Source organism: Parasteatoda tepidariorum, chromosome 9, assembly GCF_982258835.1.
Source record: "Parasteatoda tepidariorum strain Cologne lab strain chromosome 9, Ptep-v5.0, whole genome shotgun sequence".
Taxonomy (NCBI): domain Eukaryota; kingdom Metazoa; phylum Arthropoda; class Arachnida; order Araneae; family Theridiidae; genus Parasteatoda; species Parasteatoda tepidariorum.
The window spans coordinates 70435494-70447965 of record NC_141763.1 but is presented as its reverse complement, the minus strand read 5'-3'; the positions used below and the strand labels follow the sequence as shown (position 1 = coordinate 70447965).

General features: G+C 29.5%; 1 long non-coding RNA gene across 1 annotated transcript; it reads left to right on the top strand.

Annotated features, from left to right (window-relative positions):
• Window positions 1-1476: 1476 nt before the first annotated feature.
• On the top strand, window positions 1477-1770 carry LOC147804239 (uncharacterized). Its single transcript, XR_015429317.1, has 2 exons — window positions 1477-1615; window positions 1720-1770. It is a non-coding gene; the product is annotated as an uncharacterized LOC147804239 (long non-coding RNA).
• The last annotated feature ends 10702 nt before the right edge of the window (window positions 1771-12472 follow it).

Genomic DNA, 12472 nt, shown 5'->3' with positions numbered 1-12472 from the left:
ATATAAATTGAGAAACGTGTTTTATTTTAACCGCTTATAATTCAGATGGTTTTATCAATTTTAACTATTTTTTTTCAACAACATGTTGTGTTTTTTTTAATGTTCAAATAAAAACAACAGAAACAGAAGATGTTTAGAAACTGGGAGAGTGTTTATTATATATGTAGAATTGAAACGTGAAAGCTAAATACTTCAAAAAAAATCTAAGATAAGTTTTTACAAAAAAAAAATCTAAGATAAGTTGTTTCATTTTTTCTGAAATTTTCTTTGAAGCTCAAGATAAGTTTGATAAGGAATTGGAGACATTGATTCCAGAATCAATCTTTCATATTTCAAAGAAAAAAAGCTTTCAAAGCATGTTAAATATCTTTAAATACTTTTGAATTTTCGTTTTCTTATAATTTTTTCTTGTTCCCGAAATGACAAATGAAAGATCATTTCAATAGATCACTAATCATGCAGTGTAGAAACAAAAAAATTTTTTTGAAGAAAACAAAATTATTTCTTTTGGTAAACATTCAATCATTTCCTCAATTAAATAAATTTGTTTATTATTATATTATAAAAAAACACACATATACACACTCTAGTAGAATCAAAGAAAATAAATAAAAAAACACGCATTTTTTATTATTTTTTTTCAACCGAAAAGTGTAGCGTTATTCATTTGTAATTAAAAGTTTAAATGTCTTCTAATCATTTAAAAAAAAACAACAACAACATATTTTAAAATTTCTGATACTGCTGCTCACTGTAAGAATGCAGTTTAGTATTTCTAAATTAGTGCATCCAATATATAAAGATGTATTAAACTATTCAAAATGAATTTCTTTTGAAAGAAAAAGTATTTAATCATCTTCTTCATTAAAAGAAATATTCAATCATTTTCTTCAATACTATGTTTATTATCGTCAGGATTATAATTATATAAAAAACACAATATCAATCATAACAAGAAACAGATACAATTAAAAAATGGAAAAAAAGGTTATATATTACATATACAGTCGAACTCGTTTATAACGAGCACAAAGGGACAGTAACATGTACTCGTTAAATCCGAGTGCTCGTAATAAACGGGTCCTTAAGACAGGCGTGCAACCAGAAGAGGGGGGGGGGGCTTGGGAGGTCAAATGATTGAGTTTACTTAAAATTTAATTAATACTTACTTACTTTAATTATATTAATTAATTTAATTAAATACTTTTCTTAATTTAATGACAACTAACCCCATTCCCTAGCATTTCTTTATCATTTTGAAAAAAAGATAAGACAGAAAGACTAGAAAGATGAGAAAGAAGACTGCAAGACAGAAAAATATTGCTCGCTAAAACCGGGTCTTGCTCGTTAAAAGCGACTTCTGTTCCATAGACTTAACATTGATCCAACCAAAAATTCTCATTTCCCTCGTTAAATCCGAGTTCTCGTTAAATCCGAGCTCGTTATAAACGAGTTCGACTGTATTTTTTTATAAATCGAGTGTTGAAACGAATCAACGACGCACCTGCAAGGCTCACTGCATTTGATATTACACGTTGAAAAATTCGAATTTGAAAATAAAAGGCTTACTGTATTTGATATTATACGTTGAAAAATTCGAATTTGAAAATAAAAGGTTCACTGCATTTGATATTACACGTTGAAAAATTCGAATTTGAAAATAATAGGCTTACTGTATTTGATATTATACGTTGAAAAATTCGAATCTGAAAATAAAAGACTAGTCTTTCACCATTCTATATTTAATATTTACGCATTGAAAAATTCAAATTTACAGATGATCAACAACTGTTAAAAACTATAAGGGTATTACCATTTTATACATTTATTATACAGTCAGTCAAAAAAAGAATCCGAATAATTTAACAGTTTTTTTAAAAAAAAAACACAAAACTTTTTAAAATTTAGAAGTTTAGAGTTTTTTTTAAAAAAAACTTCTACATTTCATTTCAATAAACAAAATGTATTCCTTAAAACAAAAATCTTTTTGTTGTTCATCGCCAGTTCAACAAAAAAATCATTCAGGTGCATTGACTTTAAAAATCGACGACGTACCGGCCGCCTTTACTTCAAAATCGACGATGCACCGGCCAAATTTACTTCAAAAATCTACGACGCAACAGCAAGGCTTATTGCATTCTATATTATATAGTGAGAACTCAAGTCTAAGGCTCGCTGCATTCGATATTATACGTTGAGAATTTGATATCTAAGGCTCGACTTACGGCAATCAATATGAATATTGTATATTGAAAATTTTAAAATTGAAGGTTTGACTTGTAGCATTCTATATACAATATTCATATATTGAAAATGTTGGAACCTAAAAAAATTTTTTTTTCTTCCTATTTTGGTATTTGCTACTTTGGTGACTAGAGGTTTCATCACCGGCCTTCAAAAATCGACGACACAAATTGTCTTTTCAAAGAAGCTTTCGAACTCATCTTGACGAGCTCGCGCAAACTTGTCTTGTATTCTTGAAAAGCAACAAACTTATTTTAGTATCTAAGGCTCACTGCATTTTATATTTTATGTTGAAAAATTCGAATGTAGAGATGATTACTGCATTCTATATGTTGAAAAATTCGAATGTAGAGATGGTGAACAACTGTATTCTAGATTAAAATTATTCTAGATTAAAATTTCAAATCTGGAGATGGTGAACAACTGTATTCTAGATTAAAATTATTCTAGATTAAAATTTCAAATCTGGATAGGGTCAGCAACTGTTTGAAACTGGAAGGGTGTAGCCATTTTATACAAAGTTAAACATTCATTTACAGTCAGTCAAAAAAGAATCCGAATGATTTCCAGTTTTGAAAAAACAGTCCTTTTAGAAATTCCGACCAGTTTTCCAAATTTAAAAATAATAATCTTTTTTGAAAACTTAAACTTTTTGTGTTACTTCCTTAAAAATGCATTTAAAAAAAAATCATTCATTCTTAAATCACCCATTTAAAAATGTATTGTATTTTATGAACATTGACTTTAGAATACTTTATGACCATTGACTTTAGAATACTTTATGACCATTGACTTTAGAATACTTTATGACCATTGACTTTAGAATTCTTTATGACCATTGACTTTAGAATTCTTTATGACCAATTTAAATTATTCGAATACACCTGCTTTCAAAATCGACAACGCTCAAAATCGACGACGCACCGGCCGCATTTATTATCAAAATTAACAAATTTTTGAAATCAACGACGCGCCGGCCGCATTTACATTTAAAAATCAACAATTTTATTTCAGAATTGACGGTTTTTATTTCAAAAGCGACAATTTTTTTATCCCAAAAAATTAACAAAAGTTTTAAAATCGACAGTTTATATTCGAGAATCAGCAGTTTATATCTGAAAATCGGCAGTTTTTTATCTTAGAATTAGCAGTTTATATCTGAGAATCAACAGTTTATATTTTAGAAGCGACAAATTTTATTTCAAAATCAACAGTTTACATTTGAGAATCAACAGTTTTTATGTCAAAATCAACAGTTTACATTTGAGAATCAGCAGTTTTTATGTCAAAATCAACAATTTACATTTGAGAATCAGCAGAATGCATTTCTTAAAACAAAAATCGTTTGTGTTTCGTTCGTTTGTTCTTCATCGCCAAATCCAAAAAAAAATCATTCAGGTGCATTGACTTTAAAAATCGACGACGCACCGGCCGCATTGATTCAAATATAAAGGTTCGCCTTACAGCAGTCTATATTTAATATTAATATTATATGTTGAGAATTTTCGAATCTAAAGGCTCGGCTTCTAAAAGCTTGGCTTACAGCATTCCGTATTTAATATGAATGGGATCTGTTGAGAATTTCGAATCTTGAGATGGTCAACAACTGTTTGAAACTAGAAGGGGGTAGCCATTTTATACAGAGTTAAACATTTATTTACAGTCAGTCAAAAAAGAATCCGAATGATTTCCAGTTTTGAAAAAACAGTCTTTTTAGAAATTCCTACCCGTTTTAAAAAAACAACAATACTTTTTGGAAACTTAAACATTTTTTTATTTACTTCCTTAAAATGCATTTAAAAAAAATCATTCATTCTTAAATCACCCGTTAAAAAAAATCATTTAAGAAATGTATTGTACTTGTTTAGGAAAAAGGGGCTTCAACGCCACGGATTTTGCGGATTCCACCAGCTAAACTATAGTAGAGAGATTTAATTTGGGGGAATTATTGACTTTACACAATACTTAATAACCCATTTAAATTGAAAAGTTTATTCGAAATCATTTACGTTTAGGATCAACGACGCGCCGGCCGCATTTATTTTCAAAATCGAAAAACGTTCAAAGTCAACGACGCGCCGGCCGCATTTTCATTTTAAAATCAACAGTTTATATCTGAAAATCAACTGTTTTCATTTTAAAATCAACAGTTTTCATTTTAAAATCAACTGTTTTTATATCAAAATCAACAGTTTTTATATCAAAATCAACAGTTTTTATATCAAAATCAACAGTTTTTATATCAAAATCAACAGTTTTTATATCAAAATCAACAGTTTTTATATCAAATCAACAGTTTTTATATCAAATCAACAGTTTTTATACTAAAATCAATTTATTGTAACATCAACAGTTTTTATATCAAAATTAACAGTTTTTATACTAAAATTAACAGTTTTATACTAAAATCAATTTATTGTAACATCAACAGTTTTTATATCAAAATCAATTTATTGTATCATCAACAGTTTTTTTTAAAAACTCATTTATTTTTTAAGAAAACTCATTTTGAAATCGAAAAACACTGTTGACGAAGTGTTTTTCACCAAATCTCGGAATCGGATTTTTAGTGGAGTTTCAGACCCAGAAAACTGATTTCTAAACTTTTCTGAAATTTGAAACTATGAACTTAAAAAAATTTTTTTTGTGGGCGTGGCTTAAAAATAATTTCTGTAAAACTTTTAAGTAATGATTCGTCAGATACTATTTGAATTTATTTACATTCATGTCTACACTTTGAATATTTTTTAAATAATGAAATATTTATGATTATTTTTAAATTAATTTTATTCTACATAATAGAATATTAAATGAATTCAAATGAATAGAATTTGGAAGTTTCAGCATTTTGTATTTGAAAATCTAAGATGACTCTAGATTTTTAAAATGATACATTGAAAATTTGAATCTAGAGATGGTAGATTTTATCATGACATATTAAAATGATGCATTAAACATTTGAAAAGGTTTAACACTGTTTGAAAGTAGAAGAGTATTGTCATTTTATACAGAGTTATACATTCATTTAAAGTATTTAGGCTTGTGAATTTGACAAGGTTCATTGTTTTGAAATTTTCAAAAGATTTCTTTGACCTTAGAATGTGAATTTTGAATTTAAAAATAATTCAAAGACTTTACAAGATTGAGACAACAAAGTAATAAGATCTAAATTTCTTAGATTTCCTTCTTGTGACCCTGTCATTTACTAGTTTAATACACATTTTTAATTAAAGCAAAAATTTAAACTACATTTTAATTAAAATAAAATTTTAAACTACATTTTAATTAAAGTAAAAATTTTATTTTTCAATTTTCGTTAAAAATGTTAGGAATTTCGGTTCAAACTTAAGTTTTACAAAGTGAATATAAATATGAAATTATTTTCAAATTATTTGAAAAACATTAGACTAGTTCTAAAATCCAATTATCAATTGAGGAGGTGAGACTAAAAATGTATATTTGGTTGCCGAAAAATATAAAAGAAATTGAAAGACTCTTTATTTGACACTTTGAAAAAGTCTTTATTTGACACTTTGAAAGACCCTTATTTGGAAATCAAATTAATTTAAAGTATACTAAAACTTCAATTATGTTTAGATTGTATTAATACAGAAATTCGTTCAATAAACAAATTTTAATGATGTTATAAAATCTTAATAATTATAATATTATTAAAAATTTATGTATTTTTTATATATTTTTACATAAAACGTAATGATATTTTCAAATGTAAAAAAGAAATAGTTTAATTAGTATAAAATAAATTTGAATTAAAACTTTTATGCTAAATGTGTTATCCTTGGCAACAGACTTTTTATTTTACTAATTCACAATAGCCTTGAACGGAGATAAGTTAAACCTGTTCTTGTTTCGCAGTTGTTACAAATTATCATTTTATAACCTAACCCTGAAACATTTTCCCAAGGAAATTTGCATTTGTTTTATCTGGCAGTGTCTAGACTTAATTTGTTTTATCTGGCAGTGTCTAGACTTAATTAACATTTCAATAAATGACATGTCAGTTCTATTTTTCTGAGACGCTGACAGAATTAATATTTATTTGATGCATACAGAATTATGTATGTACATTCAGCCAAAACCACTTAGAATTAATTTAAGATATAAAAAGAAATTGTAGGAGATTTAGCATTTTTCAATACCAATTAGTAATTTCTCAGTATCTCAGTGAAATCTAGTTACAAAAATGATTGTAATTATACGAAATCATTAAAAAAAACTTTATATATCTGATTAGTATAAATCATTGTAATAAAATGAAATCATTAAAAAAACTTTATATATTTGATTAGTATAAATCATTGTAATTAAATGAAATCATTAAAAACAAAATTTGATACATTTGAGTATTATTATTAGTCAATAATTTCGTTAAATTTAAATAAATAACAATAATTTTCAAATTTTATACATTACTAAAGTATCTATTTAAAAACAATACATTACTAAAGTATCTATTTAAAAACAATACATTACTAAAGTATCTATTTAAAAACAATACATTACTAAAGTATTTATTCAGAAACGATACATTTCTAAAGTATCTATTCAGAAACAATACATTACTAAAGTATCTATTCAGAAACAATACATTACTAAAGTATCTATTCAGAAACAATACATTACTAAAGTATCTATTCAGAAACAATACATTACTAAAGTATCTATTCAGAAACAATACATTACTAAAGTATCTATTCAGAAACAATACATTACTAAAGTATCTATTCAGAAACAATACATTTCTAAAGTATTGATTTAGAAACAATACATTACTAAAGTATCTATTCAGAAACGATACATTTCTAAAGTATCTATTTATAAACAATACATTACTAAAGTATTGATTTAGAAACAATACATTTCTAAAGTATTGATTTAGAAACAATACATTACTAAAGTATCTATTCAGAAACGATACATTACTGAAGTATCTATTCAGAAACGATAATGCATACCATTCTAAGCAATAATAATCTTAAAATATTTAGGTAAATTTAATTAAATACAACAAGTAAACAGATATGACTAATATTGAAATTATCAGGATCTTGATGATTTAATAATAATGCATGAGTAAATATATTATGTTATTGGTAAGTATCAGTAAATATGGCGATAATAATAATAATAAGAAATTCTCAAAAATAGAAGAGAGTATTTACAATAATCTGAATTTTGCATCAGAATTCAATAGGGTAATGATAATAATGTAACGGTAGCAAACACAGAAGTTCAGTAGGGAATACATTGTAGCAGGGCTGTCCAACTGCGAAGAGCCCACGGGCCAGAATTCCGGTCACTGATCACCTGGCGGGCCGCAGTTTGAAAAAGTTGAACAATAACCTCTTACCTCTTATTCAATAACAATTAATAGTTGAATTATTAATTATAAAACAATGGAACAGAAGGACTATGAAACAATTTGCTTACATTTTAATGGAAAAACTAAGGCCGATCGACCTGAATAAAAAGTTGGCGGGCCGCACAATATGTGCTGGAGGGCCGCATGCGGCCCGCAGGCCTCCAGTTGGACAGCCCTGCATTGTAGGATAGAGATCCAAAAATATAGTATGAGGATTAGTTATAAATTGGAAGGTAGATGGCGCCACTATGGCTATGATTGTAATATTTTGATACATGTATGTCATTTCAATCTGTAACAATCTTATATAAATTTAAATAAAAACAACAAATGCAAGAGATAAGCAGATATCACTAAAAATGAAAGTGTAAGGATTTTACTAATTAGATAATAATGTTGGAAAAAAATAACGGAATGAAAGTATTATGTGATTGGTAATTATCAGTAAATATGATGATATTAGTAATGATGATAAATTCACATAATATGAATAATAAGAAAATCACATACTTGGGAGAGAGTATGTACAATAATCTGGATTATGTATCAGAGTTCAACAGGGTAATAATAATAAAATAACAGTGGTTAACACAAAAGTTTAGTAGGGAAATATTAAAACAATTAAAGGATGAAGATATCTTCAAAATTGAAAAGGAGATGGCGCCACTATGGCAATGATTCGAATAATTTGGCTTATAATTTAGATGATTTTATCAATTTTAAATCGCTTCTTTCGGTATCATTTCACAATCATTTTTTTCAACGACTTGTTATGTTTTTTTAAACTAATAAACATAATATTTCAAGTTAAAAAATCCAAGATAAGTTTTTACAGAGAATTTTTTTTACATCTTTCTAACAATTTGTATTCAAAGCTCAACGTAAGTCTGCTTGGGAATTGGAAACATTGAATTTGGAATCAATCTTTTGTATTTCGAAGAGAAAAAAACTTTCAAATCATGTTAAATATATTTAAAGACTTTTGAATTTCAAAAAGACAAACGAAATATTATTTCAATAGATCAGTAACACGCATTGTATAAACAAAAAAATCTTTGAAAAAAACAAAATCATTTATTTCGGTAAAATTTAATATAATTGTCTAAATAATTTCTAAATAATTTAAAATTTAATCGGTAAAATCTAATGTCATCCATAAAGTACAAAGTATAAACAGATTTCAAAAACTTTGAAAAATTCGAATGCACTTTGAAATATTATAAAACTTTGAAAAATTCTGATACACTTTGACCTTAAGATTTTTTAATACTATTTTCAACCTTAGTAAAGTTATCTAAATAAATTCAAACAACATTTACTACATCAAAGATATTTTATTTTTTTTCTGTATATTTTAATACATTTTTTTTCCAAATACTTTTATATATTTTTTTCTACATAATAGAGTTTTACATATTATTAGTTACAAGATGATAAAATGTGTTGGGAATTTTCGAATCACATTGATGCTGAAAAATCTTTACATAAACATCACTTCCTAATACACAAAGCAGTTCAAAATAAAATCATTCAGGGCCGCATTGATTCAACGATGCGACTGATTCAAATCTAAGGCTCGTTGAATCTAATGCTGACTGCATTCTATATTGATAATTTAAAAGCTCGGCTTACAGCATTCTATATTAACTGTGTTGAGAATTTTCGAATCGACATACATATATATTTTATATATATATATATATATATATATATATATATATATATATATATATATATATATATATATATATATATATATATATATATCATATTAATATCATGAGTTGAAAATTCAACTCGAGAGAGGGTCGACAACTGTTTGAAACTAGAAGGGCATTGCCATTTTACACAGAGTTATACATTAATTTACAGTCTGTCAAAAAAGAATCCGAATGTTTATAAAAACTCATGTTGAGAAGAAAAAAAAATAATCTGTAAACATCCGAGCGAGTAAAAAAAAAATTAGGTTTCGTTTTGTCTTGAAAGCAACAAACTTGTTTCAGTATCACTGCACTCTACATTTTATGTTGAGAATTCGAATCTGGTCAATGCATTCTGGATTTAAACTTGATGTTGAAAATTCAAATCGAACCATTTTACTAGTTTCGAACGGTTTCAAGAAAAACGATCCTCTTCAGAAACTTGAACGTTTTAGTTTACTTCCTTAAGATGCATTTAAAAAAAAATGATTCGTTCTTCATCACCCGGTTAAAAAAAAAAATCATTGAAATGTATTGACTTTAAAATATCCAATTTAAATTAAAAAGTTTATTCGAATGCATGTACGTTTAGCATTGACGACGCACCGGCCGCATTTATGATTTCAAAAATAAACAGTTTTTCAAATCAAAAAATAAACAGTTTTTCAAGTCAAAAAAATAAACAGTTTTTCAAATCAAAAAAAATGAACAGCTTTTCAAGTCAAAAATGAACAGTTTATTATTTCAAAACAAAACTCATTTTAAAATCAATACCCAAAAAAAAAACTAACGTCCAACATTTTCTAAAACTAAAAAAAATAAATACATGTTATTTCCAATCAATAGGTTTTAAAAGCATCAAGTTTTACATCAATAGTCGAAAATCATTAGGTTTTATCTTGTAATCAACTGATCAAAATCAACATAAACTGCTGTTTGTAGAAAATGCAACACCATGAAGGAATCATCAGAATCAAATGAAATTCGCAGCAAATGTCAATTATAGGATATTATGCAAATTAATAAAGTTTCAGAGCCATCGCGCGTGCTTGGCGCGCGCAGCGCCCTCTGAATTGATGCTGAAAGCGTATAAATAAAGTGCTGTAGCGGGACGTTGAAAATAGTCTATGATTATTTGTTAGTGGCAAACGTTTAGTGAGACCTGAGTATGCCTCCACGACGGAAGAATAAGAAATTCAAGCAACTTACGGAGTTTGAACGAGGGAGGATAATCGGCCTTCGAGAAGGAGGATTTTCCTATCGCGCAATAGCAGCTCGTATGCAGCGGAACAGTTCCACAGTGATGCGAGTTTGGAAGCAGTGGACCGACGAGCACCGAACAACTCGAAAAACAGGCACTGGACGACAGAAGGTGACGTCAGAGCGCGATGATCGACACCTGCTCCGCATGGCGGTGAATGATCGCACAGCTTCCTCCAGGCAGCTGGCAGCACATTGGTCTACTGCTACAGGTGTACAATTGTCGGCTTCGTCAGTTCGTCGTCGTCTGCTGCGCCGTGGATTGCGTGCAAGGGTGCCATTATACAGGATTCCCCTCACGGCGGATCATCGACGGCTGCGTCGGCAGTGGGCTCTTGAGCACAGAGACTGGCGAGCTGATTGGCACCAAGTTGTCTTTTCAGATGAATCACGCTTCAATTTGTGGACCCATGATGGCCGTGTTCGTGTTAGACGTTATGCCGGTCAACGCTGCCTTCCTGAGTGTATTATTGAACGACATAGTGGTCGAACACCCGGAGTTATGGTCTGGGGTGCGATTTCGTATCATGGACGATCCAATTTGATACGAATTGAGGGTAATCTCAATAGCAACAGATACGTCCGTGAAGTGCTACAGCCCGAAGTCGTTCCTTTCCTTCAAGGCATCCCTGGAGCTATCTTTCAGCAGGATAATGCACGCCCACATGTTGCGCGGACTGTTAGAGACTTCTGTTCAGCACAACGCATGCAACTTCTTCCTTGGCCTGCTTATTCGCCGGATATGTCGCCTATTGAGCACGTGTGGGATATGGTTGGTCGGCGTCTGACTCGTGATCCGCGTCCTGCAGTTTCCAAAGACGAACTTTGGTTGCGCATACAAGCGATATGGAATTCTCTTCCTCAAGCAGATATTCAACATCTGTTTGACTCCATGCCACGTCGTATAGCAGCACTTATTGCAGCGCGTGGTGGCTGCACCAAATACTGATTTCGGACGCTTAATTTGTTTCTTTTGTTTTGAAAATTTCATCATTTATTTGTATCAGTACAAGTCGTTTCTGCATTAAATTTCATTTGATTCTGATGATTCTTTCATGGTGTTGCATTTTCTACAAACAGCAGTTTATTAATATCAATACGTCCTTATAATTAAATGTTTAACATGTTATTTTTTTTTTTTTTAAAAACTCAAGACACTGTCATCAAATCTGACTTTTAGACAATTTTCAAACCTATAATTCAAGAAACGACATAATGCTTTACATAATGATACATATAGAAACTAGTATCACTTATCTCGAGAAACACAAGACACGGGTTCATGCGGAGCCACTGCAAAGTTCCTCCATCAAGACTGCCAGTGTTTGAGCTAAAATTGACACTGACAGTCTTAACACAGAAGCATTTGCAACATAAAAACCATCATCGAGTGTATCCATAATTTGCTAAAAAACAAAACTAGGTATCAATACAGTTTTATACCATCTCTCAAATGATAAACTAAAAAAATAGCATGATGGATTGGATGCTGATAGGTTGGCCCTCTGGTGGTGAATGCTGATAGGTTGGCCCTCTGGTGGTGAATGCTGATGGGTTGGTCCTCTGGTGGGGAATGCTGATGGGTAATATAAATAGAGCTCGAGTCCTTTGCCAATCATCCTTCAGTTCTTTTTCAACAAAAAATGGAATACGATAGAAAAATATACGAGGAAGAGTGCCTCTATTACAAACTCCTGAGAGGGTATGAACAGCTGCCAAACAGAACAGAGTTACCCTATTATTTGAATTCAATGAGATATGATGAGGACCTACCTATAAGGGCTCCCGTACCCCTATGCAGAGTGTGTTATCAACTGAAAGCGAAAGGAGACGAGTTTTACCAGCTGGATTGTGGGTGTACGTTTCATATTAAGTGCTTGGTGAG